Below are 26,972 nucleotides of genomic sequence, written 5' to 3'. Positions count from 1 at the left end.
ATGGTGTGTTCTGTGTGGTCTCTCTGAATGCCCTCAAGAAGAATGAACCAGGATTTTTGGGGATTTCTGCCAGGCCATGACATGGGAGATGCACAGAAGGGGCTGTGCTGGGCAGGCAGCAACGGTGACTCTGCTGAGCTTCCCCTGGGGCAGCCGTCTCTGCAAGCAGGGATCCTATTGCTGGTCAGCAGTCCAGGTGTGGGCTGTAGGACCTGCACCAGGGTGTCCCACCAAGGCTGGAAAACCTGGGGCTCAGCAGCTGACTGTGCCACTTGAGCTGCAATAGGTCCTGCAAGCCTACAAGTTGGTGAAGGGTGTAGAGGGGAAGCCGTATGAGGAGCAACTGAAGTCACTTGGTCTGTTCAGCCTGAAGAGGAGACTGAGAGGAGACCTCATTGCAGTCTGTAGCTTCCTGACATGGGCAGGAGGAGCAGGTGCTGAGCTCTGAATTCTCTGGCACCCAAAGACAGGACCCAAAGGGGTGGCAGGAAGCTTGCCAGGAGAGGGTTAGGTTGTACATGAGGAAAGTGTTCTTCACGCAGGGGGTGGTGGAGCACTGGAACAGCTCCCAGGGAAGCAGTCGCAGCACCAAGGCTGACAATATTCCAGAAGCATTTGGCCAAGGCCCTCAGCCCCATGGTGTGAATGTTGGGGTTCTGCTGTGCAGGGACACGAGTTGGACTCGATGATCCCTATTGGGTCCCTTCCAAGTCAAGAGATTCTATGATCTTAAGCCCCTGTGGCTGCCCAAACTCGATGGTTTGAGCTCAGTATTTCTTGCCTTGCTGCTGTTCAACAGCACATCCAGGAAAACTCTGGACTCGGATACTGCTTTCCCATCCATCATCAATGATTCTCGTTTCATTTGCTTTTTGGGCTTCACCTTTTTAATCCAGCTGTCTCCTGCCTTACAAACGTTCTTTTCTCAATTACGTACACCAGGCTGCAGGGCTGCCTCCATTCATTTCATGAGCTGTGTGCTCAGCCAGGGCTGAGTGCAGGAGAACCCGCACCAGGAGCTGCCCCTGCGTGTTCCTCCCCACTGATGCCAACCAGACTGCACTGGCATGAGGGGTGGCTCCATCACCGACCACATCCCAGTTGGCTTCTGCCTGTGGGTCCTCCAGATGTGGGAATAGATTTCCTTCCTCAGCCTTCATCAGAGAACAGTCAAGGCTTCTTATTCCCTCCCTCTCCCCTGATGATGGGGATTATCCCTCAAGGGACACGAGGAAAAAGATGCCTGGCTTTCTCGAAGGAGCAAGTTGGAGAGCAAGCAGCTTGTCTCTGCTTTGCTGCAGCAGCTGTCAAGCTCCTGTTCCACCCATTGGGAATGGCTTGGGGTCGGAGATCACCCAGGTCGTAATGGTGGTGATGGCTCCTCATGAATGCTTCAGAAGTAGGAACAGAGCTCTGCAAAGTGCATGTTGCCTCTGGCCCACAGAATAAATACTTCCCAGAGAAGGGAATCCAGAGTCAGCTTGGAGCTGAAGTGCAGTCAGAGCTGGTAGGTGCCAGATCCCCTACTGGAAGGAGGGACCATGGGGAGAGGTCCCACGCTACTCTATGGTCTCCTGATGAAGTCTGTGCTGTCCTTGTTCTTGAGATTTCAGGCTCTCAGAGCCATCCTGTGTCCTCTGCCCTGCCTTTCTCAGAGTTTCCCCATCTGCTGTCCTGAGATGGCTGCAGACATGGAAAGCCAGGTCATGTTTGAGGAGATGTGCTGAGCTGCTCTCAGGCAGCAGGCGTGCCACAGCCAGCTCTGCTGTGCTGCTCCCCAGACCAGCGACCAGCTCAGATCATTCCTGCACCAAGGCTGCTTTATCCCCACTTCTTAATGCTCTTATCTTGAAGGCTCCCCTCAGATTAAAGCCCAGGCAAGCAGTCCCCTCCCTGGATTTATTGCAATGCAGTTTTCTTCCTCTAATCCGATCAGAGTGTAAGCTGCTCTTTTCAAAGTGCACGGGGAGGACAGATGTGCATGTCACTGGTGCAGTGAGCCGGGCTGACGGGAGGGAGAAGGAAGGTGCCACATGCTTGGTGGAACACGTAACCATTTTCATGGCTTGAAGCCCATTTCTCCTCTGAGCCTTTGAGAGCAGCTATGTGATGTCCCAATTGCACCAACAGTCATAAGGTGAAAGGTTTGCTTCGCAGAAGGGCAAGTTGCTCACTGTGCTGGGGTCTGTTGACCTTCCTGGACACCTTCATCAAGCTGGAGCCCAGCTTTTGGTCTCTGGCAACCATGGAGAGCCTGGAGTTAGGGAAACAGTGCTTCCCATTTCAACAGGACCCCAGCAGGTGTTTAGATGTTGTCTGAGGATTTGACCTCAGCAGTGTGACCACCATACACTCATGGTGGACTGGTTGTTTCTTCTACCAAGTAACAAGTGATGGGTCAAGAGGAAATGGCCTCCAGTTGTGACAGGGGAGGTTTAGATTGGGTACATTTCTTCACTGACAGAGTGGTGAATCACTGGAACTGGCTGCCCAGGGCAGTAGTGGAGGCTCCTCCCTGGAAGGGTTAAAAAAACGTGTGGCCGTGGCACCTGGGGACAGGGTTTAGCAGGCACAGTGGAGTTGGGCTGACAGTTGGACTGGGTGGGCTTCGAGGTCATTTCCAACATCTGTGATTCCTGATGAGCTCATGAGTCTGTGGCCATGCTTGGAGCAGGTCTGGAGAAGTCAGGGATGGACTGTTATCCCTGCTGGGTTCCTTCTTTGCTTCTGCCTCTTGCTCTGCTGAGAGACAGGGCAGCTGAGACCGCTCCTCTCTGTTCCTTGTGAGGGCTCTCCCAGCTCTTCTGATGGGTTCCCTGTGGCTCAGCCCTGCCTGGTGTGTTTCCAGGGAAGGTAGGGGCATGTGGGGATCCACAGAGGGCTGGTGGAGAGGAATTCCTGCAGGAGATGCTGGGTATGGGTGTGCTTTGAAGTTGGCAGATGGTGATTCATCTGCGGCCTGGGTACTTTTCAGCTGGAGCATCTCTGCTGGCTCCTTCCCTCGCAGAGTGGGCCTAAAGTTTGCGGATGACACTAAGCTGGGTGGAAGCGTGGATCTGCTGGAGGGTCGGGAGGCTCCAAAGGGATCTGAACAGGCTGGATCCATGGGCTGAGACCAATGGGATGAGGTTTAACAAGGCCAAATGCCGGGTCCTGCACTTGGGGCACAACAACCCTGAGCAGCTCCAGACTAGGAGAAGTCTGGATGGAGGATGAGGGACCTGGGGGTGTTGGTTGACAGTGACTGAACATGAGCCAGCAGTGGCCCAGGTGGCCAAGAAGGCCAATGGCATCTTGGCTTGGATCAGAAACGGCGTGGCCAGCAGGTCCAGGGAGGTTCTTCTCCCTCTGGACTCGGCACTGGTGAGACCGCTCCTCGAATCCTGTGTTCAGTTGTGGGCCCCTCACCACAAGAAGGATGTTGAGGCTCTGGAGCGAGTCCAGAGAAGAGCAACGAAGCTGGTGAGGGGGCTGGCGAGAACAGGCCTTATGAGGAACGGCTGAGAGAGCTGGGGGTGTTTAGCCTGGAGAAGAGGAGGCTGAGGGGAGACCTCATTGCTCTCTACAACTACCTGAAAGGAGGTTGTGGAGAGGAGGGAGCTGGGCTCTTCTCCCAAGTGACAGGGGACAGGATGAGAGGGAATGGCCTCAAGCTCCGCCAGGGGAGATTTAGGCTGGACATTAGGAAAAAATTCTTCACGGAAAGGGTCATTGTGCACTGGAACAGGCTGCCCAGGGAGGGGGTTGAGTCACCTTCCCTGGAGGTGTTTAAAGGACGGGTAGATGAGGTGCTGAGGGACATGGTTTAGTGATTGATGCGAATGATTGTACTCGATGATCCGGTGGGTCTTTTCCAACCCGGTGATTCTATGATTCTAAAGGGACCTGGGGAAGGGGAAGAACTTTGCGACGGGGAAGGGACTGAGGTTAATCCATGCCTCCCTGGACTCACACTTGTCTTTGCCCTCCTCAGCCCAAGGAGCCTGGTGAGCACGATCATAGAGCTGCCACCTGGCTCTGCCCACCCTGCAGCCAGCACATGGACCACCAGCGTCCTCCAGCTCGTGAATGACTGCAGTGTCCTGGCAGAAGAGCCACCTCGGAGAGCAGCGTCTGGACTGTGAGTGCTCTGGGTGCCACGGGCAGGGAAGGGCCTGAGGCAGGACCCCCGCGGGGTCATGGTTCTGCTCCATGGGGTTTTCTTGGTGCCAAAGGCAAGAGGAGCCATGGGGTGTTGGAACATGGGCTTCTCTCTGGGGATCCTGTTGCCCTGCAAGGCAAGAAGAGATCCTGAGTGCTGGGCAGCAGCGAAGGAGGAGAGGTACTGCTGGCAGGGGAAGGGGAGATATGGCCATCCAGATGAGGTGCTGGTGTGGCCCTGGTGGCATCGGAGACTGTTTGGGGCGTGGGCGGATGGTGGTCTCTGCTCCAGGTGATGCCTGTGATGCTGGGCAGTGGCTGGAGGAATGCCAGAGCACTAGAGCATCCAGGCTTCAGCTGTGACTGTGGCACAGAGCCCATGGAGACCAGACCAACCATGAGCCAAGTGGCCAGCAGAGCCAGGAGGCACCTACACAACCAGGTTGTAGGTGCAGTGGGACCGATGGGGCTGCCTCTCACCATGGTTTGCTCTATGCTGTTAGCCAGTGACTATGAGTTCAGCTACACACGTGATGGTCCCGAAGGTCCTTGAGTTGCTGTGGGCTTGGTGGACAAGAGGAAGGTGCAGATACTTGAACCCTCTGGCAAGCTGGAGAAGGAGGCTTCTGCAGGGAATGGCTGCAGCCCTTTTGAGCATACGGAAAGCCTGTGTTTGTCCCCCAAGGCAAGAGATGAGCTTGTGCAAAGGGAGGGCTCTGGACTCAAGCAGTGCTGTCACGGATGCTAAGGTCTATTGAGAAGGAACTTGTTCTGCAAGCAGCAGACATTTGAGAGGCAGTGAATAGGCAGGGCAGACCTACGGAGGGATAAATCACATGCCTTCCTCCTGTCAGGAATGATCTGCCATCTCCCAGGATGTGACACTGGCTCCATCAGCAGCTCAGACAAACTCAAACATTCAAAAGGTCTTGATTTGGCCTCCCAGTGGGAGAAGGTGGTCATAAAATCCAATAAGCATCAAGAACATGGCAGGGGATTTTCCCTCACAGCCCTGGAGCCTGGGTCAACAGCAAGCAGCTGTGTTCCCCAAGGGGTGGGGACAGTGCAGGGATTGCTGTGGGTGCCCTGTTCTGACCCCAACACCACTTAGAAGTGAATAATGGCTTCTCCAAAGAGCACAGGCTGCCAGGGAGTGCACGACCCTCACAGCATGTGGCTTTCTCAGTACAGCAGCGACCAAACCCCTTCTCTGAATTGTTGTCATGGGAAAATACACATTGTTTTTCAACGAAGTTGATCTTTTTGCCCACCCTCTGGGCCAATAAAAGCATGTACTTGCAGCCTTCTGGGGTTATTGAGAAGGAAGAGGCATGTGGTTTTCTGCAGGCTGGTTGGTTTCTCCTTGATATCAAGGCTGTAGCAAGTGGTGCAGAGACCTCAAGGACAGCCCTTGAGCCACAACAGACGCATGCAATGCTCCAGGCTTGGGGAAGAGCGGCTAGAAAGATGCCCAGTGGGAAAGGACATGGGGGTGCTGATCAACAGCACCTGAACATGAACCAGCAGTAGCCCAGGTAGGCAAGGAGGCCACCAGCCTCCTGGCTTGGATCAGCCATGGGGTGGCCAGCAGGAACAAGGAAGGGATCGTCCCCCTGGGCTCAGTGCTGGTGAGGCTGCACCTCGAATCCTGGGTTCAGTTTTGGGCCCCTCAGTCCAGGAAAGACCTTGAGGGGTTGGAGCGTGTCCAGAGAAGGAAACAGAGCTGGGGAAGGGTCTGGAGAACAGGGGTTGTGGGAGCGGCTGAGGGCACTGGGGCTGTTGAGCCCCAGAAGAGGAGGCTGAAGGGAGACCTTATCACACTGCAGCTCCTGGAAGGAGGTTGTGGGGAGGTGGGTGCTGGGCTCTGCTCCCAAATAACAAGGGATAGAACAAGAGGAAACAGCCTCAATTTGCACCAGGGAGGTTTAGATTGGATATCGGGAAAAATTTCTTCACTGGAAGGATTGTCAAGCACTGGAAGAGGCTGCCCAGAGTGGTGGTGGGATCATCCCTGGAGAGACTTCAGAGTGGGTAGACAAGGTACAGTTTAGTAGTGGACAGGTACAGTGCAACTTGATTATCTTAAAGATGTTTTCCAACAAAATGATTCTCTGAATCTGTGTTTCTGAGAAGCAGATTTGGGGATGAGGATGGAGGTTGGGCAGGCATGCATGGAGGGATGGGATCTGTGCCGCGAATGGCTGCTGTGTTGGATTGAGGATTGAAGTCGTGCACAACCACAACCTCATCCCCTTCTCCACTGCAGGAAAAACCTCCTCCAGCTTTCCTCCTGAACAGCACACGCACAAACAGCAAACCCTTCCAACGCAAACTGAGCACGTGGCTGGGTGATGACTGAGGCGCAGCGACGCTCCAGGCATCTCCCACACACTGTAGTGCCAAGGACAGGGAAAGGGACAGAAGGAAACAAAGATGGGCTTGGGTATTTCCTGGATGTGACACCAGGGAGGATGAGTGAGACAAAGCTTGGGGTCTGATTTAGGAAGGGAGACTTGAGAGCAAATGGACACAGACCCTGCAGGCACAAAATTGGTTGGTTGCACAGGAGACAGTGAAGTGGAAGGGTAGCTCTTCCAGAGAAGGGTTACAAGGATGATCTGAGGGCTGGAGCACCTCCCATCCGAGGACAGGCTGAGAGAGTTGCGGTTGCTCAGCCTGGAGAAGAGAAGGCTCCAAGGAGACCTTATAGCAGCATTCCAGTACCCAAAGGGGCTACAAGAAAGGTGGGGAGGGACATTTTATAAAGCCACATAGTGATAAGACAAGGGGGGATGGCTTTAAAATGGAGAGGAGCAAATTTAAACTAGACATAAGGAGGAATTTCTTCACAATGAGGGTGGGGAGGCCCTGGCCCAGGTTGCCCAGAGCAGTGGTGCCTGCCCCATCCCTGGAGGGGTTCCAGGCCAGGCTGGATGGGGCTTGGAGGAACTGGATCCAGTGGGAGGTGTCCCTGCCCATGGCAGGGGGTTGGAATTGGATGGGCTTTGAGATCCCTTCCAACTCAAGCCATTCTATGTTTCTATGTCCTTAGCATAGGAGAAACCACTGGGAACATCACTGAGTTCTGGGAGGCCTCTGCACCAGCAGGACTGCCCCGCTCCCATGGGCCCCGCGGGGCACAGTGAGAACACCAGCGCGAGAGCCATGGGCAGCAGGAGCAGAGCCCTCACTGCCCGGCCTTCCCTGCTCCCCGCAATCTCCCATCTGTCTCTTCTCCTTAATTGCAGTTGCTTGATTTCTCTCTGGGTTCCTTTTTTTTCCATAGGTGACACATGTTTGGTTCGAAGCTCTTAATTACCTCTTGGGATGCATTTCATTTATTCATTAAGCCAGAAATTGGAGTTGTCGGGTTTCTTTTATTTTACTGTATTTTCTTTTCCTTCATTTTCACTTCTCTATTTTGTACGGAAACAGTGAGGGAAAAAAATCCACATCTACCTCCAGTGTGTGTGTGCCCAGCCTCTCTCCTCTGTGCCTCCCAGGTGCTGGGGAGGAATGGTCCTCCCTGGCAGTCTCTTGGCATGCTGTATCTCCTTGGAAACTGGAAGGTGAACGGCTGTGCCAGTGCCAAGCCCAGCTCCCACACTGCTGCCATGGGAGCTGCTGGAAGGCGAGAGCCTCATGCCAGATGCTCTGGCACAGGGCAGGAGTGCTTGAGATGGGAGGCTCCCCGCACCCAGTTAACCATGGTCCTGCCTGCAACGGGCTGAGCAGGCAGGGGGACAAGCTGTGCCTCAGGAGGTGCCCTCAGCCCTGCGTGGCACACTGGGGAAGCTGTGGAATGGGGGCAGAGACAAGCGTGGTTCTTCCTTGCTGACCTGGATTTGAGAGAAGAGTCCTGGAGGTGTCTTTGCTTGTGACCCTGTGAGGCTGGAGGGTCAGGGTCAAGGATGTGTGTGCAGGACATGCTCTAGCCCTTCTGTGCAATGGGAAGATGCCCACCGACTGTGGTGGTGGGCTCTGCTTGACTGTCAATTTGCTCAAGGGTAGGAAAGCTCTGCAGAGGAATCTGGACAAGCTGGATTGATGGGCTGAGGCCAATTGTATGAGGTTTAACAAGGTCAAGAGCTGGGTCCTGCACTTGGGTTGCAACAACCCCACATAACACTCCAGACTTGGGGAAGAGTGGCTGGAAACCTGCCTGGGGAAAAGGCCCTGGGGGAGCTGATCGACAGCAGCTGAACATAAGCCAGCAGTGGCCCAGGTAGGCAAGGAGACCACCAGCCTCCTGGCTTGGATCAGCCATGGGGTGGCCAGCAGGAGCAGGGAAGAGGTCATCCTCCTGGGCTCAGTGCTGGTGAGGCTGCATCTCGAATCCTGGGTTCAGTTTTGGGCCCCTCAGTCCAGGAAAGACCTTGAGGGGCTGGAGAGAGTCCGGAGAAGGGAACAGAGCTGGGAAAGGGTCTGGAGAACAGGGGTTGTGGGAGCAGCTGAGGGCCCTGGGATTGTTTAGCCTGGAGAAGAGGAGGCTGAGGTGAGACCTTATCACTCTCTGCAGCTCCCGGCAAGGAGATTGTGGGTGGTGAGGTGAGTGCTGGGCTCTTCTCCCAAGGAACAAGGGATGGGATGAGAGGAAACAGCCTCAGGTTGTGCCTGGGGAGGTTTAGATTGGATATGAGGAAAAAAATCTTTGTTGACAGAGTGGTGAAGCACTGGAAGATGCTGCCCAGGGCAGTGGTGGAGTCCCCAAAACCATGTGGCCATGGCACAGTGAGGCTGGGCTGACGGTTGGACTGGATGAGCTTAGAGGTCTTTTCCAACCATAATGATTCTATGATTTTATGAATCTACAGTGGCTGCACCCTGTGTTGGTCCGCAGGTGGGGGTCCCAGCATGTCGCAAGTGATGTCCCAGGACGTGGGTGGCAGAGGTCAGTTCAGCCTGACTGGGAAGCTGCAGAGCTGTGCTGCTGGATGGGCTTCCTGCATCCTTTACAGCGTGGCAGGCAGTGGGCTGGCATCCAGGGCGATGATTCAGTGATGCTTGGGAGGGAGGAGCAGTGGGCATCCCCCTGCTGCCAGAGCTGCACTTCCCACTGGGAGGGACACATCACAGGAGTGGAACACAGTGGTGGGATACATGGTGCTTCATTGGTACAAGCTACCTCTAGGTGCTTGTGGCCTCTCATGTTGTGGTGAAGACTAGGAATGAAAGGTCAGCCTCTCCTTGCACCTTCTCCCAGCACAGGGTGCCCCTCCATCACCGGGCAAGGCTCCAGCTCTGGCTGGGTTTTGTGTTGGTGATATTCCCCGGGCTTGGAGAAGACACTTGTGCATGCCCACTGCCAGCCAAGCACTCTGTGAGCAAACCTTGGCATGACAACTGCATGGAGATGGAGCCACTGAGAAGGACCTGGAGCTGCTGTCCTCCACCTGCTCACTCCATGCCAAGGAGGCTGAACCCCTCCTGGCACCCATCTGAGAGTGGTTGGATGCTTCAGCACCTTCAAGAAGCACGATGACACTCATGGCAGTCTTAAACAGGGACCTTCTTGAAGTTTCTGCACAGGGTGCTCAGTGAAATTTGTCTTCAGAAAGGGGATTTGAGTCCTCATCATGAGTCAGGACTTCTGCTTCCATTACCCTTCTTGAATGCACCAGAAAATGCAGGTGGACTGCCTGTCTCTTGCCATATGTCTTGTTGGGGCTCTGGTCTCACTTTGCATTTGCCTTTCTGCTTGGAACCCAAACAACCCCTTCACCAGAGACATGACTGTGTTGCAGCAACCCTCCTGCTGCCTATCAGTCATGAGAAACCAATAATCCAAATGCATTGAAAGGAAAAAGGCTTGCACTAGAAGCCTCCATCCCTTTGCTACCATGTGTCTGCACACAGAGGCCCCTGGGATGGTTGCTGTCCATGCTGGATAGTTGTGTAAACCACTCCATGCTCTGACTTTGGGTCTGGAAGTGAAAAGGAACACAGGTTAGGTGAGCAGGGATGTGTTTGTTCTGCTCCTGGAAGGATTTGCTGGTGGGGCTGGAGGGAGCTGCTGTCCTTCAGGAAAGGGACAGCAAAGCCTTTGTGCATTGTGGGAGGGCATCTGAAATTAAAAACAAAAGAGTGAGACTGACTGAAGGTCCCAGAGCCCTGCGAAGAGGCAGCTGAGGGCTTCTTACTCTTAATTCCCTTCTTTTGTGTGTTGGAGTGAAGTTTAATCTAAGGCTCCAGCATTGCTTCTTGACCCGTGCTGCAGACAGAGCCAGTGAACGGGAGCAGGGCTTGGTCCAAAGTCTGGGTCCAGTGTTTTTGTGAAGGACTAGGGACCTGCTCCCCTGACAAGCCTTGCTTCCTTGAGTACAGAAGGAGGCGGTGTAAGAGGATGGGATGGCATATATTCACCCTGCTCTGTCCAACACCTGGCCCGTGCTCTCTAGGTTTCCTCCCAAGAGAGGAATGTAGTCCCTGAGCACATTCGTAACAAAACATCCCCGTGGATCTGTTTTTTCCAAAGTGATTGGCACGTCCTGGAGCAGGGGTGTTTCTGCAGGGAGTGAGGGTTGCCTGGGGGGTTGCTCTGAAGCGATGTTCAGCCTGGAGAAGTTCTAGCACTGGACAACATGAATAACACAGAGCAATGAAACCCAGCATGTGACTTGCAGGCTCCAGCCCTCCTTGCAAAGGGAAGAGGTCCAGCAGAGTCAGCTCCCCCACCCGCACGTGATGAGCTTGTGGGATTGTTTTGGGTTTTAAATGCTGTAGGCCACTGATGGAGACATCTGTACTCCTTCTGGAATAGAGATTGAATAAAACCAAAGGACAGATTTAAGGCTTGGTGTTTGTTGCCCCAGGCCACATTTTCAAAGTAGTGTTGGTGCCCAGACCTCTGCAGATCCATCTTCAACCTGGCACAGAGGCAGAGTGCACCTTCTTCCCTGTGGAGAAACCCACAGACACCGACCGGAGCTGATAGATGAGGAGCCTAAGAGTTGCCTGGCTACCTTCCTTGGTAAACAGCAAGGCAGACAGACGATGGGTTTGGGCTGTGTAGATAAAAGAGAAATCTATGGAAGGACAGATCACCAGGTAGATGGAGGGATGGGTGGTTTGTTTGAAGCTGAGTTGAATCAGTTTGGAGAGGTGACCGGGTGAATGCTGTGGTGAGGAGGATGGGACTGAAGAGCCAGACCCTGCAGGGCTAGCTTGGCCAAGGGCAGGTGGATCTGGAACCTCCCGACCCCACACATCCCTGTGGTGCTTCTTGTCAGAAGCCTTGGGGCATTGAATACATCCTGAGGTCCCTGCCCCAGCGATGGCTCTCTGCTGCTGGGGATTGCTGTCCCTTGGTTTTAGGGCTTTCTGGTTTTATTCCTGCCTTTCTCCTCCTAAGCTCTAATCAGTGTGATCTCTCCCATTAGGAACAAGTGGACTGGACCAAGAGTGCTGGCATTTTCTGTCCCTTGGCGTGTGCCCTGTCCACAGAGCAGCACTTCCCTCACTCCATCCCCCTCTACCTGGTTTCCAAGGGCCTAGAGGAAGAGTCATGGCTTTTTGACCCAGCACAGCTTCCTCCTGAGAGGCTCCTGGTCCATATGGGCTCTTTCCAGTGTCAGACAAATGCATACATAGTTAATCTAAGCTCCACCGTACTCCGGTCCCCTTCATCCCCCCAACAAGGGCTTGTCACCTGTAAAGTACTCTGTGGACACTGTCCTGGATTTCCACGCTCCATCAGTCACTGAACCTCTGTGCTGAGGAGCACAAGCCAACATCTGTCTCCCTGCAGAGTGGAGGGAAACGTTGAGTAAGGTGGCTCCCACAAATTTGCTGATGGGGGAACTTGAGCACCTGCAAACATGGGAGTCTTGAGTCCTCAGCACAGGAAGGACATGGAGCTGTTGAAGCGTGTCCAGAGGTGGCCACAGAGAAGATCCAAGGGCTGGAGCATATCCCATGTGTGGACAGGCTGAGAGAGTTAGGGTTGTTCAGCCTGGAGAAGAGAAGGCTGTGGAGACACCTTAGAGCAGCTTCCAGTCCTGAAAGGGGCTCCAGGAAAGCTGGAGAGGGGCTCTTGATCAGGGAATGCAGGGATAGGATGAGGGGGAAGGGGTTTCAATTGCAAAAGGAAAGATTGAGATGAGATCTCATGTTTTGCTGTGAGGGTGGGGAGGCCCTGGCCCAGGTTGCCCAGAGCAGTGGTGGCTGCCCCATCCCTGGAGGTGTTCCAGGCCAGGCTGGATGGGGCTTGGAGCAACCGGATCCAGTGGGAAGTGTCCCTGCCCATGGGAAGGAGGTGAAACTGGATGGGCTTTGAGGTCCCTTCCAACCCAAACCATTCTGTGATTCTATGAGGATTGTTTTGCTGCAGATTCCCAAAAGCAGCATTGCTGCATGTCTGGCAAGAAAACTTGCTGCTGGGGGTGTAAAGCGGGTGCTGGGTGTTGGAGATGTGCACGTGTGGAGATGCATCTCTGGATTGGGAATTGTGAGGAACCTGAAGAGCTTGCAGCCACATTCCTGGGGGCTCAGGGCTCAGCACCCTATAGAGACCGGGCAGGAAGGTCCGGGCAGGCTTCCCAACATCCTGTGCCACAAAGGGAATAAATGCAGTCCAGTTTTTTTGCAACCAAGGTCCTCCAACTGGTCTGGAAGAAAGCACAGAGCCTTCACACTGCCTATTCGTCGCTGAGGCACTCAACCCATCCCAGAACCGCTCTGGCCTCTGCTGTAAAGGGGCTACAGCCACACACCGGGAGCTCTTTGCTTCCACTGTTTCTCATGGCTGTTGTTCTGCTGCCAGCCAGCCTCCACAGACCTGGAAGCCTTCTTCCCTCTGTCTTCTCGTCCTCTCCACCCGCTTCCCAGGTTTGAAGAGAGAGCTCAGCCAGGACTGTCTGTGCCAGAAACCAGCACAGGAGAATGGGAAGGGATGGTTCTTGCTCTGAGCCAGGCTGCCTGCTAGGGAAGCTTTAGCTTTATCTACGGAGCCAGGCTCTCCCGGGGCTAGTTCCAGGACCTGCCTTGGGCAGGAGAAGGTGCCAGTGCTGTTCTGGACCCCTTTGTTCTCTCTCCAGAGTGGTTGTTTTCCTTCCAAACAGCACTGCAGCACTCGAATAAGAAGGGATTTGCAATGCAGAGAAAAAACCTCCCATCCACCACTCAGCAGCGTGTGGGCTGAGAGCAGAGCTGGGAGCAGCTGTGCCACTTTGCTTTAACCGCTTGGGCTCACCAGTCCTCCTGCTCCTGCCCTCTGTGCTCTGCTGCCTTACAGCATGTTCTTGGCCAGCTCCTGCCTCCAGGGCCATGATCCTGCCAGGTGGGCTTGGGACAGTCCTCCTGGGACCCTCTAAGGAAGGTGGAGCGCTGCCCAGGGACCCTGGAGATGATGATGCTCTGCTCTCAGCTGGGTTTAGGCTTGCTGCCTCCTTGCAACAGGCTTTATTTTCCCAGCCTGCTGAGCAGGGACAGGGCTGCTGGCTTCTCTTCGTGCCCTGGAGTCCTGGGGTAGAAGCAGATACGAGACAGTGAGATCTTTCGTGTCTGTGATCCAGCTGATCAGTGTGTTATGAAAGAAAGTGGATGAATGCTTTGGCAATAGGGCACCAGCAAGAAGGCCTGGAGGACTCCGAGGTGTCACAGGGTCTCACACCAGAAGGGAGGACTCCGCTCCTGGTCTCCACAGGTCTGGGCATACTTTGCTTTCTTGCTGGGAGAATGAGGATGGCTGCTGGAGGCTGGTTTTGAAGGGACGGTGTGTGCTTGGTCTTAGCTGTCCCCCACACTGGGCTGGCAGAAATTCAAGCAGCCTCAGTGGGAGGGGACACCATCCCCAGATTTGGAAACCAGTGCTGACCACATGGCCTCTTCTGGGAAGGCCAGCACGCTCTTTGTTTCCTGACGAAGCTTCAGAGTTACCTACAGAGAGAAGGAAATGCCCTGCCAGGCACAGAGAAGCTATTTGTGCCCTTCTCAGGCATGGTTTGGGTGATCCCAAGGTCATCCCTTCACTGGGGCTTTCATGAGGGACACCTCAGTGCTGCTGCTTTGCACTTTGGGCTGCTGACCTTGCCTCCAGCCTAGAAAAAGGGGACTGTAGTGGCTTATATTGCTTCCCTCCAGACTGAGGGTAAACATCAAAGTGCTGTAGTTGCTTGGCTCCAGGTATCCCTGATCCTGGCTGGGACAGACTTACGTTGGCGATGCTGACTGAAGAGCTCCAAAGCACATCCCCATCTCTCCTCCCATTTTCATTCCCAAATGAAGGCAAGGCCCGAATCCCTTCGTCTGGGCAGTGATAACACTTCTCTTTCCTGAGATGTCATGCTGTTGTCTTGAAGAGTCAGCTCATGGCCCACAAGGAACCCACTGCCGGCAGCTGGGAGCACTGGAGTCAGCTGAAGACACTGAAGGGAGCAACACATACCATGAGAGCTGAGGGGTTTTATCTTCTAGGAGCTAAAGGGGCTTCCACTGCTCCCCTCTTGGTTTGCAAACAGCCACTGGGTTGCTTTTGTACAGGGCGTGCCGGTTCCTGGGGGAGCTGGGGCTGTGGTGGCTCGGCACCAGCATCTGCATGGCTGTGGTGTGGGAGATGCCATCCAGCATCTGGCAGGGAGATGGTTCCTCCTTCAGAAGCTCTGTCCTGAACAGGCAGGAGATGCGCGGGAGATGAGAAGGGAGAGGGGATGGTCTGAGAGCGATGAGTTTTGGCAGAGTAAAAGGGAGAAAGAAGCTCTGTGCCCTCCCCAGGGTAGGGTCACAGGAGAGAAGGAGTTGCTCTGGCTTGCAAGGGGTGGCAGCAGACCCCTCAGCCTCCTGAGAGCTGGGACCACTTGGAACCTCACTGGATGGATGTGTTTTCTTGCTTAGAGCACAACTGTCAATGGAAAAGTCTCGGCACAGACTTCAGTGCTCAGAAACATTGTGGGCTGGGACATTTTGGGGAAGATTTTTAGCTGCAGCAAAGAAATTTGGCAGCTTGGAAGCAATCTAATCATCCTCCTCCCATATGCTTGGTTCTATTTAAAAGGGAGCATGTACCCAATTCCTTCCGACCAGCATGGTGACATTTCCAGAGTGAGCTTGGAAATAAATTTGGCATCCGCTGTCAAAATCTCAGATTGAACCCAGTGCGGCTAATTTGGGCACTGAATGCCTTTGCCTCTGCAGGGCACCTTTCCCTGCTGACAGATCCCAAAGGCAGCGATGGCAGGGTTTGCTCCCTCTGGTCGGATGGTGCGGGACCAGCTGGGCTTTGGGGCTGAAGGGCACAACCAATTTGGTTAGTGGCTGGTGGCTCAAGCTCGTTTTCAACAGGTGCTCAAGCTGAGGAGGCTGTACCTGGATGGGTGGTAGCTGGGTGCCTGGCCCTCCCAAGCCATTCTCTTCCCAGCATGGAGGCAGGAGGAGCTGTGGGTGCTTGGACTTGTCTTGCCAGCCTCCCTGGGAAGACAGGGTAGTCTCCTTCCCCTTACTCGCTAATAGAAGACCTGTCTTCTGCTCTCCAGAAACCTCTCTGAAAACAGTCCTGACCGCTCCCACCCAACACCCTGCCCAGTGTGGGGCTGACAAGCAGTGGAAGAGCGTTTATGTTCTGCCTCATCTTCCCCCTCCTATTCCACCCCAGCTGCCTGGAGCTCCAAGGTGATACCCCAACAGGGTGGGAGCAATATCACAGAGTCACAGAATCACTAGGTTGGAAAAGACCCACTGGATCATCAAGTCCAACCATTCCCATCAATCACTAAACCATGTCCCTCAGCACCTCCCTTAAACCCATCCCTTAAACACCTCCAGGGAAGGTGATTAAACCACCTCCCTGGGCAGCCTCTGCCAGTGCCCAATGACCCTTTCTGTAAAAAATTCTTTTCCTGATGTCAAGCCTGAACCTTCCTGGTGGAACTTGAGGCCATTCCCTCTACTCCTGTCCCCTGTCACTTGGGAGAAGAGCCCAGCTCCCTCTTCTCCACAACCTCCTTTCAGGTAGTTGTAAAGAGCAATGAGGTCTTCCCTCAGCCTCCTCTTCTCCAGGCTAAACAACCCCAGCTCTCTCAGCCGCTCCTCAGTCCAGAGCCTCAACATCCTTCTTGTGGTGAGGGGCCCAGAACTGAACACAGGATTTGAGGAGCGGTCTCACCAGTGCCGAGTCCAGAGGGAGAAGAACCTCCCTGGACCTGCTGGCCACGCCGTTTCTGATCCAAGCCAAGATGCCATTGGCCTTCTTGGCCACCTGGGCCACTGCTGGCTCATGTTCAGTCACTGCCAACCAACACCCTCAGGTCTTTCTCCTCCAGGCACATTCTATCACTCGTCCCCTGGTCTGTAGCTGCCCAGGGTTGTTGTGTCCCAAGTGCAGGACCCGGCATTTGGCCTTGTTAAACCTATCGTGCGTGGCAGCACTGCCGCACGCTTTGCTGGGTGTTTTACGCAGCTGTAATGAAGCTCATCTCCAGCTGACCACAGGTGAAAACTGGCACAAAAATTCACCAGCTGAACATGAGGCAGCAGTGGCTCAGAAGGCCAAGAAGGCCAATGGCATCTGGGCTTGTATCAGAAGCAGCATGGCCAGCACCAGCAGGAGCAGGGAAGGGATTGTGCTTCTGTACTTGGCACTGGTGAGGCCACACCTCAAATCCTGAGTTCAGTTTTGAGCCCCTCACTATAAGAAAGACTTCAAGGTCCTGAGTGGGGGAACAAAGCTGGAGAACAAGCCTTACAAGGAGCGGCTGAGGAAACTGGAGTTGTTTTACCTGGAGAAAAGAAGGCTGAGGGGAGACCTTATCACTGTCTACAACTGCCTGAAAGGAGGTTGTGCAGAGGTGGGTGCTGGTTCTTCTCCCAAGTGACAGGGGACAGGATGAGAGGGAATGGCCTGAGGTTGTGCCAGGGAAGGTTTAGGTTGGACATTAGGAAAAATTTCTTCACCAAAAGGGTTCTTGGGCCCTGGCAGAGGCTGCCCAGGGAGGTGGTGGTGTCTCCATCCTATTAAAAGACGGGTAGATGAAGTGCTTAGGGGCATGGTTTAGTAGCGGACAGGTATTGTTGGGCTTGATGGCCGCAAAGGTCTTTTTCAACGTAGGGATTCTACGAAAAGGGTGCCACTCGTAACTCCCTTGTGGAAACATGTGTTGGGTACCCAGCCAGTCCCTGTCCTGCAGATACATCTCTGCACTCCCCAAGATAGCTGAGCATGGCTCCTTACATCCTGATCTTTGCCCTCTGCCTGCAGCCGCCCTTTGCTCCCTGGGCTTGAGGCCGTGGGTGAGATGGAGATCAGCTGGTTGTCCCAAGGGGAGCATGGGGCTCTGGGGCTGCACTGCACCCTTGGTGAATGTCGCTGGTGGTGACAGCAAGGGGCAGTGCCCGGCGGGTGGGAAGAAGTCTGAAGGGGGCTGTCACAGGGGTGCTGCACACACACAGGGTTTCGAGCCACGTCAGCCTGTCTCAGCCTGTTAGCTTGGGGTGGATGGACAAGAAATGAGATCTGGTGCCACACCTCTGAGCAGAAGATGATCCCTTACCCAGAATCTCAATTCTGGTCCCCCCAGCTCCCACCAAACTGCAGGCTGCGGGGCACAGGGGTGTGAGCACCCATAGCAGGGACCTTCCTCCCTCTTCCTTCCCACTGGTTTGGGTCTCTCCCAGTGCTGCGAAGGGCGTTGGGGTGAGGGGGGAAGAGTAAAACGGACTGAAAGCATATGGTCGGATTACTGCTTTATCTCTGCCTCCTAGCCATACATGTGTTCCTCATCTGCCTGTGCCATTAGCTTTGTTAGCACCACTGGAGTGGTGGATTAAATCCAGTGAGCTGTGCAATGAACCTCATGGCTTGAGTCAGTTTGAAAGATTACAGTGAATTATGTAGATCGGAATCAGACAGCAATCCGGGCATGGCCCAATGTCTCGAGGGGGTAATAGGGCTGTAGCTTCACCATTCAGGAGGTTTGTTTTTTTCTAATTAGATGTTCAAACAGATCCTCCTGGCCACAGCTCTGCAAATGCCTGCGCATGTTTACTGCTCCCCTCTCTGCGCTCAACATTGCTTGGTCTCTGTAAACAGCAAGGTCTAGGCTGGGCTTGAGGACAGAAAGTGGTAGGATATGTTGTGATTAGTTCCCAGATGGTAGAGGGACCTGGAGCCATGGAGGGAGCAAGGGAAGGAATTAAAGGTAGGAAATTAAGGGATACGTCTTGGCAGCAAGAAGAAGGTGGGACCTGATCATAGACTCATCGAATCATAGAATGGTTTGGCTTAGAAGGGATCTCAAAACCCTTCCAGTTCCAACCCCCTGACAGGGACAGGGACACCTCCTACTGGATCAAGTTGCTCCAAGCCCCATCCAACATGGCCTGGAACACCTCCAGGGATGGGGCAGCCACCACTGCTCTGGGCAACCTGGGCCAGGGACTCCCTATGCTCATCATGAAGAATTTCTTCCTCATGTCTAGTATGAATTTTCCCCCTTCCTATTTAAAGCCATTCCTCCTCATCCTGTCACTCTATGTCCATGTAAAAAGTCATTCCTCAGAGTTCCTGGAGCCCCTTTCAGTCCTGGAAGCTGCTCTAAGGTCTCCCCAGATCCTTCTCTTCTCCATGCTTAACAATCCCAACTCTCTCAGCCTGTCCGCAGAGGTGCTACAGCCCTCGGATCATCTCTGTGGCCTCCTCTGGACCCCTTCCAACAGTTAAATATCCTTCTTATATTGAGGATTCCAGAACTGGACACAGGACTTCAGATGGGGTCTCACCAGAGCAGAGCAGAGTGGCAGAATCCCCTCCCTGGCCCTGCTGGCCACGTTGCTTTTGGTGCAGCCCAGGACACAGTTTGGCTTTCTGGGCTGCGATCGCACCTTGCCAGCTCATGTCAAGCTTCTCTTCGATGGGCAGCCCCAAGTGCTCTGCCCAGGCTGAGCTGTGGGGGTTGCAGGGACGTGCTCCTGTGCTCCCACTGTGCAGAGCCGTGCTGCCGGCCAGCTGTGCAGGGTCAGTGCCTTGCTGCGAGCACACAGCTCTGCACGACTCCCACAGCCCCGGGAGCAGCACTCCATGCCCTTGGGGTGAGCTTCCACTTCAGCTGAGGGAGACCCAGGGGTGAAAAAGGCAAGATCCCTCATTGCAGGCAAGAGGTGAATCTTCTTCCATGGTCCTGATCTACATCCATTGACCAGTGCCATCCTTCTGGGTCATGCTAGTCAGCTTCCAACATGCCATCTGCTGACGGCCCCTCTGCAGTGACCAGGACAGGCATACATGGTATTTTTTTACCTATCTCTCTCCTCAAGCCCGTTTGCTTCTCCATTGCTCCAGATATTCTATGATATAGAATCATAGAATCATAGGCTCATAGAATCATAGAATCATGAATGGGTTGGGTTGGAAGGGACCTTAAGGATCATCTAGTTCCACCCCCTGCCAAGGGCTGGGACACCTCCAGCTGGATCAGGGGGCTTAAAGCCCCGTATGATGCGCACTGTGCACTGGCAGCGCAAGCCCAGGAGAAGCTTGACTCCCAGCAGTGCCCAGACCAAAGTCCCATGGCCCTGGGGGCAGGTGAGCACCATCTGCAGAGCCTTGGGGAGGGCTCTCCAGTGGCCAGCACCCTCTTGCCAACCCCCTGGGCATGCTCAGGGCAGAGGAGGTGGCTGAAAAGCTCTTTCCATGGCTGGGGCTGCAGGTAACCGGCGCCGCTGAGCCAAATGCAAGGGTGGGCTAGAAGAGGGGTTATGATCTTGCCCAATTTGGGGCTTCTCTGGGTGAGGTGATCATCATGATGGCCTCCTGCCAGGCACACCAAAGTGCTCCAGCCTGCATTTAAGACAGGCCTAAGGGCCTGAGACCATGTCAATCCAGGAGATATCTGGACAAAGCCCGTCCTGCCACTCCAGGCTGCTGTCTGCTGGGGAAACCTGGGCAGAGTGTGCTGGAGAAGGGGTATTGCCTGGGCCTTTCACTCCCCTGGAAGGGCTTTTCTGGCTGCCTTGGCCCTTCCTTGGGTCTCACACCTTTTTTTCTGCAGCATTTCTGTCTCTGCTGTGGTAAGGTGGAAGTGCCTGAGAATCCTTTCGGTGAAGAACTTTTTCCTGATGTCCAATTTGAACCTTCCCTGTGCAACTTGAGGCCACTCCCCCTTGTCCTATCACCAGTCAACTGGGAGAAGAGACCAACACCCACCTCACTAGAACCTCATTTCAGGCAATTGTAGACAGTGATGGGGTCTCCCCTGAGCCTCCTTTTCTCCAGGTTAAACAGTCCCAGGTCCCTCAGCTGGCTCTCATTAAGACTTGTGCTCCCTGCCTAGGATGAGGGGGAACAGTTTGTAGCTAAAGAGGGGAGATTGAGATGAGATCTCAGGAAGAAATATTTTGCTGTGATGGTGGGGAGGCCATGGTCCAGGTTGCCCAGAGCAGGGGTGGCTGCCCCATCCCTGGAGGTGTTCCAGGCCAGGTTGGATGGGGCTTGGAGCAACTGGATCCAGTGGGAGGTGTCCCTGCCCATGGCAGGGGTGGAACTGGATAGACTTTGAAGTCCCTTCCAACCCATTTTGTGATTCTATGATTTGGCCAAATCTGTGAGTCTTTAAACAACACTTGGAGAAATGTGCTGAGTGGGTCCGGTTTGGTTTGGGCTGTGAGTTCGTGCAGCCACCGGTGCTTCTACTCACGGCTCTGTCCCCAGAGGAGCTCTGCTCAGGCTGGAGAACAAGGACAGGACGGGGAAACAGCTCTGAATCATGAAACCAAAGGTGTCTGACGATGGCCCAGGGAAACGTACACATGCACCAAGCTTGCTTTATCCATTGCTTTGCTAGAACGGATCCATTAGGATTAAATGAAGAGTGACGCTTGCCCTGGTAGCTTGTTTTTATCACTGCTGTTCTTTTTAGCATCAGGCTATAAATTGTCTGCCTTGCCCAGGCACTGAAACGCTCTTCGCCTTCCCTGGCTGCTGGAAACAGAGCCAGCCCAAGGCTGCTGTGTAGTGGTACACAGAATGCACCACCCCAGCAACACCTCCCATCCCAGGGTTTCAAAGACCATCCTGGAATGGTTGAAGTGAGCCTGACAGTCCTGCAAGCCAGTTCAGCAGGGAAAAGGGGAAACCGAAGCACACTGAGGAAAGTTTGGATAGTGGACACTGGCTCAGGGCCCCACAGCAGGTGGCATCCACCATAGGAAGGACACCAGCCTTCTCTCTGCCTGCCCTGCTTGTCACCAGGCTTCCTCTGCCTCGCTGGGTGGTTGCACTTAAGAGATGCCATGGATTTAACCTCTGTGTTCCTCATGTGAGAGGAGTGTGGGTGCAGGTGAAGATGGAGAATGCTGCCAGCTCTCAGCCTCCCAAACCCGCTCTCTTTTGGGGCTGTGACTGACCCTTGCACCCAGGCCAAGTATTGCTCGGCGAGTAAGCCCAGAGCCAGGGAAGCCGAATGCCCTCCTGTGCTGCCCTTACCCCTGTTCCAGTAATGGGGCCAGGAGAGCCGAGAGCCCAAGCAAGACTTGGTAACAAGGGACACCTTTTCTGTGTCAGGAAATAAGGAAGGTGACTCCTGTGAGGCAGGTCCATAGCGACTCCTGACTTGCTGGGGCTGCCCAAGCTGAGCATCCCTTCAAATCCCTCGCCTCGGTGAGAACCCTGCCAGATGCCTGCACCGTGGATGCAACAGAGCAGAGAAGGAGCTGGTGGTTCAGAGTCATTGAGCTCCAGGTAGAAGATTATAGAATCATAGAACGATTTGAGTTGGAAGGGACCTTTGCAGATCATCCAGTCCAACCCGCCTGCAGGAGCAGGGACATCTTCAACTTGATCAGGTTGCTCAGAGCCTCATCCAACCTGATCTGGAATGTTTCCAGGGATGGGGCACCATTGGAGACCACCACACAAAGTCTCAGATGGGGAAGGGATTAGCCTAGCCCAGAATGACTTCAGTTTCAGCTGTAGCAGTGCTGGGCATGGATCTTTTTCTGATTAGTGATGGAAATCTGGAATAGCTGTCGGTATGAATCAGGATAACTTCAGCATGGGGCATCTTTGCTCCTTGGCCAACACCCATTCCTGCTTCATGCCCACCAGCACTGAAGTTCTTTCCAGGCACAGAACTCCCTGAGTCCCCTGAAGACAATTGAAGTCAAAATCAGACCATTTACCCAAAATAACTCCACTGCAGTCAAAAAAGTCCTCTGACTTCCAGCCTGAGGTCAGAAGGGAGAAGTGCTGGCTTGGACGAACCCTGGTGGCTGTCTGGCAGCACCTCTGGCACCTCCGTTGGGAATCACCCACCTTCCTTGTGTAAAAGAAAAGAGGGGAGAGCAAAATCTGAGATTGGCACGCACCAAAACAGGAAAGGTTTGGGTTATTTAAAGGTCTGTGAAGAACTGGGTGACAGATGTAGTCTCCATGACAACCCACAACTGGCTGGGCAGGAATTAAAGGGCACCATGCTTCAGTGGAGTGTCAGCATCCTCAGATTCTGGATACTCCTAGGAACTCGAGTACTTAGAGATGCACTTGAAAATGTGCAGATGCAAACACGTTCTTCTTTGAGGCTTTTTGGAAAGAAGCAAATAGGACAGTCATCCAAAAGGTTTATCTTCTGCTCTTGCTTCTGCCTCCCAGCGATCGTTCTCTGGGCATTGAGGGTGGTGGACATGAAACCTCAGCTGTTTGTTCTCCAGGCAGCTCGCTGGAGGGGCAGAGCTGCTGGTACCAGCACGTACAACTTCTGTGTTTTGTGCTGCATTATTTGGTAAACTGGTGGTTCACAAAGAAGGCTCTGGGCTCCGAGCCAAGCAAATTAGCTGTAATAGGTAGAGAGCAATTAATGGCAGGTTTAACTGAACACCATCTCAGACAGGCTCTGCCCCACGGCGTGGGCTTCCCTCGTGGTAAGGACCCAAGGCTGAGGGATTCCTTACATTGGGAGGTTTGTTACCGAACGGCTGCTCAGCTCGAAACGAGGGCAGCCAAAAGCAGACTCTGCCCTATTTAAATTGGTAAAGGGACTTCATTGATGTAAGGCAGAAACAAATGGAGACCGGCCTCTCCTCAGAAAAAAAAAAATATCTTTTCCCTGTTATTACTATAATAAGTCTCCAAGTCATGTGTCTGAAAGGGCTGAAGGGAAAAAGCTATTTTTCTCGCTGTTTTTTTCAGCTGCTGCCTGTGACAGTCGCTCTGCAGTCGCTGCGCTGGGTTCTGCGTAGAGGTAGCCAGCTTTCCTGTTGTTTGTGTGGGTTTTTCACATGGCAACGGCAGAGAGAAAATCTTTTTTGAAGAAGAAGAAGCAAATGTGATTGTAAAAAAGCAACTAAAATTTGCAAGGAAGAGAGGGGAAAGGGGCAGGGACACAGGCATCCATGTGCCTCACTCCTTTCTCTTTTTTGGGACCACTGCGGTTGTTGTGCTCTTCTCAAACAGCCAGGCCTGGGGATGTTGTCTCATTGTCTGCTCCAAGGACACCCAAAAAGAGACCCTTGCCTGGGTGGGTTTCCTAATGGCCAAGGTAGAAGTAGGCCAGTCTGAGGCTGGAATTTTGCAGGGAGGCTCTGGATGTGCCATGGTAGAAAGGATTTGGGGTTGGGATGCCTCGGTGCTCGGGCATCCTTTGGAAAACTGAGATAGCAAAGGGAAAGGGAGAGGTCTAGCTCTGCCTGGCCACCAAGAGCTGTGCAGGAGCTCTGAGGCGGCAGAAAAAGCACCTGCACTGCTACACCCCATGCTAACATAGCTCCGGTTTGCAGGAACCAGCTGGGTGCTGTAGGGGAAGGTGATCCCACCACCCCAGCCCTGCCTGTCCAGTGTAAGGGCCACCAACAACTCCCATACTGTGTGTACCAGGATGGTCCTTCCCAATCCTCCTGGCTCGAGCCCTGGCTACGGCTGGAAACCACGTGCAGGCTCCGGGCAGGCTGTTCTGCTCTCTGCCCACCAGGCTGTAACAGCCTGCCGTGCTCCCTTGGGAAACTGTTCCCTTCCTCGGTCCATCACATCACTCCCACGGCTGGTGCATGCGTCACTTTTTTCCCCTTCATCATACAACTGCCCTTTAGATATTTATATACTGTTATCATGTTCCCCCTCAGGCATCATCTTTCTAGGCTATACAGATTAAATTCCCCTCGTCTCTGTCCATAACTCATCCTCTCCAGGCCTTGTAGCGATTTGGCTGCTGTACTCAGGATGTTTCTTTCCCTTTCAGTGTGCGACGTCTCTCGCCCTGTAAAAGCCACACTGGGTATTGTTGGGCACATTTACTACCATAGCAGAAAAAGAGGATTAGAACCTATTTTGTTCAGTGAAGGATCGTTCTGGGCTCACACCTGCAAACAAGCTGCCTTTCAGCAGCTGCCTCACACTGGCCCAGGCTGCCCAGAGCAGTGGTGGCTGCCCCATCCCTGGAGGTGTTCCAGGCCAGGCTGGATGGGGCTTGGAACAACTGGATCCAGTGGGAGGTGTCCCTGCCCATGGCAGGGGTGGAACTGGATGTGCTTTGAGGTCCCTTCTAATCCAAATCATTCCATGGTTCTATGATTCAGCGGCCTGTCAGCTCAGTGCTGCATCCTCACCCAGGTGCTTCCAGCTCTCTGGTCCATGATGTTCTCACTGGTGAACAGGCTGGAGAACAGGCCTTATGAGGAATGGCTGAGAGAGCTGGGGGTGTTTAGCCTGGAGAAGAGGAGGCTGAGGGGAGACCTGATTGCTCTCTACAACTCCCTGAAAGGAGGTTGTGGAGAGGAGGGAGCTGGGCTCTTCTCCCAAGTGACAGGGGACAGGACGAGAGGGAATGGCCTCAAGCTCCACCAGAGGAGGTTCAGGCTGGACATTAGGAAAAAATTTTCACAGAAAGGGTCATTGGGCACTGGCAGAGGCTGCCCAGGGAGGGGGTTGATTCACCTTCCCTGGAGATGCTTAAGGGACGGGTGGATGAGGTGCTGAGGGACATGGTTTAGTGATTGATGGGAATGGTTGGACGCGATGATCCAGTGGGTCTCTTCCAACCTGGTGATTCTATGATTCTGATTCCTCCTTCCCAGCTGGGAGGGTCTTGGTGCAAACCTGGAGTGCCAGTCTTGGTGTGCATCCATCCTGGATCTCTGTGGATGTCCTTTTGGATCGTGATAGCCCCTCATCCAAGCACTCACCCAGCTCGTGTGCCTGGTGCCCTGGGAATGTCCCATCTTGGGTGTAGTGGAGGCTTCTCCATCCTGCTGGACACTCCTGGCTTGGTGACCAGGGATGCTGGGGGGAAGGTGGGATGATCAGCCCTGCTGCTGTTGTTCTGTTTCTGGTCAGCAGTTTTCTCGCAAACACTTGAGGACAGCAGCTTGTTGGAGCCATGACTACAAAAGGCCAACGTTTGTCATTATCCCGTCAATGAATCCATCACTGGAAATGATCATGATTAAATGTTTGTGCTCTCTACCTCAGAAACCTGCAAACCCACAGCTGCAGTGCCAGCACTTAGTGCTGATTTCCTTCTGCAGGCACTCGGCTGTGGCAGAAGAATGGACAAGGAGGAAAACGTTAACATTGCCTCCCCTCTGCAGTGTGACAGAAGCCACAGCAGCACGGTAACAAGTGCTTGACAGGGGATAAACTCATTCACACAGCAGCTACCTTCTATTTTATTCATATTTTCTCCTGGAAAATTAGATTTCATCTCCAGCTGTTGCCGCTTTTACTTTCTGTATAAAGCTAAGTGAGTAATGTGAGCTGGTTGGGGGACCTGAAGCAATGCTAGCGGGGGTTCGGTGTCTACCTGGTAGAGAGCTTGGCTCTCACCACCTCTCCCAATATACCATGGAGACCACGTGTGGCTGCAGAATGACCTCTTGGGAGAAACTGTGGTAAATATGGAAGTTCCTATCAACCAAAAGGGTTTCTGTAATTCCTGCTGCCATGTTTTGAGGTTGCTCTTATATACTGTCAGACTGTATGTTCCTCTAGATCTACTCCTGGGGGCCAGCCAGAGCTGTTATGTAGAGCAGAGGGACAAGCTGTGCCATGCCTCCAGCTGGTGGTTTTGCAGCCACTGTGTTTCAATCCTTTCTCCTGAAGGATTTTGATCACTCCCTTGTTCTACTCCCTATCTCTCCCTCCATATGGTAGCTTGGGATTCTCTCCTGGTTGTTGCCTACAGGATGTCTCTGGGGTGGTAGTGTCTGAGATCATCAGGAGGACTGGGGAGCATTGCTCTGTCCTTTAATATCCTTCATGACTCCCTTCACCCATGTTCTTTACTGGCACCTCACAACCTCGTCTCCAAGGGCTGGTGGGTTGTTGATGCAGCATCAAGTGCCTCTGGCTGTACAAGGCTCAGCTTTGCCCTATGCAGATGCTGCAAGCTACAGTCACTCCCAGGGGGGGACAAGGCAGGAGGAGGTCATGGAATCAGAATCAAGGAATGGTTTGGGTTGGAATGGACCTCAAAGCGCATCCATTCCAACCCTGTGCCAGGGGCAGGGACACCTCCCACTGGATCCGGTTGCTCCAAGCCCCATCCAACCTGGCCTGGAACCCCTCCAGGGATGGGGCAGCCACCACTGCTCTGGGCAACCTGGGCCAGGGACTCCCCACCCTCACAGCAAAACATTTCTTCCTAAGATCTCATCTCAATTTCCATCTTTCAGGTGAAAACCATTTCCCCTCATCCTATCCCTGCACTCCCTGATCCAGAGCCCCTCTCCAGCTTTCCTGGAGCCCCTTTCAGTCCTGGAAGCTGCTTTAAGGTCTCCCCGCATCCTTCTCTTCTCCAGGCTGAACAACCCCAACTCTCAGCCTGTCCTTGTACAGTGGGTGCTCCAGTTTCCATTATCTTTGTGGCCTCATCTGGTCTCACTCCAGCAGCTTCATGTCCTTTCTGTGCTGAGGACTC

General features: G+C 53.7%; 1 protein-coding gene across 5 annotated transcripts in view; it reads left to right on the top strand.

The window, feature by feature from the left end:
- The first annotated feature begins 3,976 nt into the window (after nucleotides 1-3,976).
- Nucleotides 3,977-26,972, top strand: part of DLGAP4 (DLG associated protein 4) — a 160,260-nt gene continuing 137,264 nt past the window's right edge. For 4 of the 5 annotated variants that reach the window (XM_069871734.1, XM_069871732.1, XM_069871730.1 and 1 more), the window contains exon 1: nucleotides 3,977-4,120. The gene's annotated coding sequence lies outside the window, so the exon portion shown is untranslated. Of the gene's footprint in view, nucleotides 4,121-4,199; nucleotides 4,322-26,972 lie in introns of those variants that run through there. The other variant, XM_069871731.1, reaches the window with a different exon arrangement.

This window comes from Phaenicophaeus curvirostris, chromosome 18, assembly GCF_032191515.1.
Source record: "Phaenicophaeus curvirostris isolate KB17595 chromosome 18, BPBGC_Pcur_1.0, whole genome shotgun sequence".
Lineage (NCBI taxonomy): Eukaryota > Metazoa > Chordata > Aves > Cuculiformes > Cuculidae > Phaenicophaeus > Phaenicophaeus curvirostris.
Note: the sequence above shows the minus strand (reverse complement) of the source record. Positions and strands in the feature narration are given on the sequence as shown.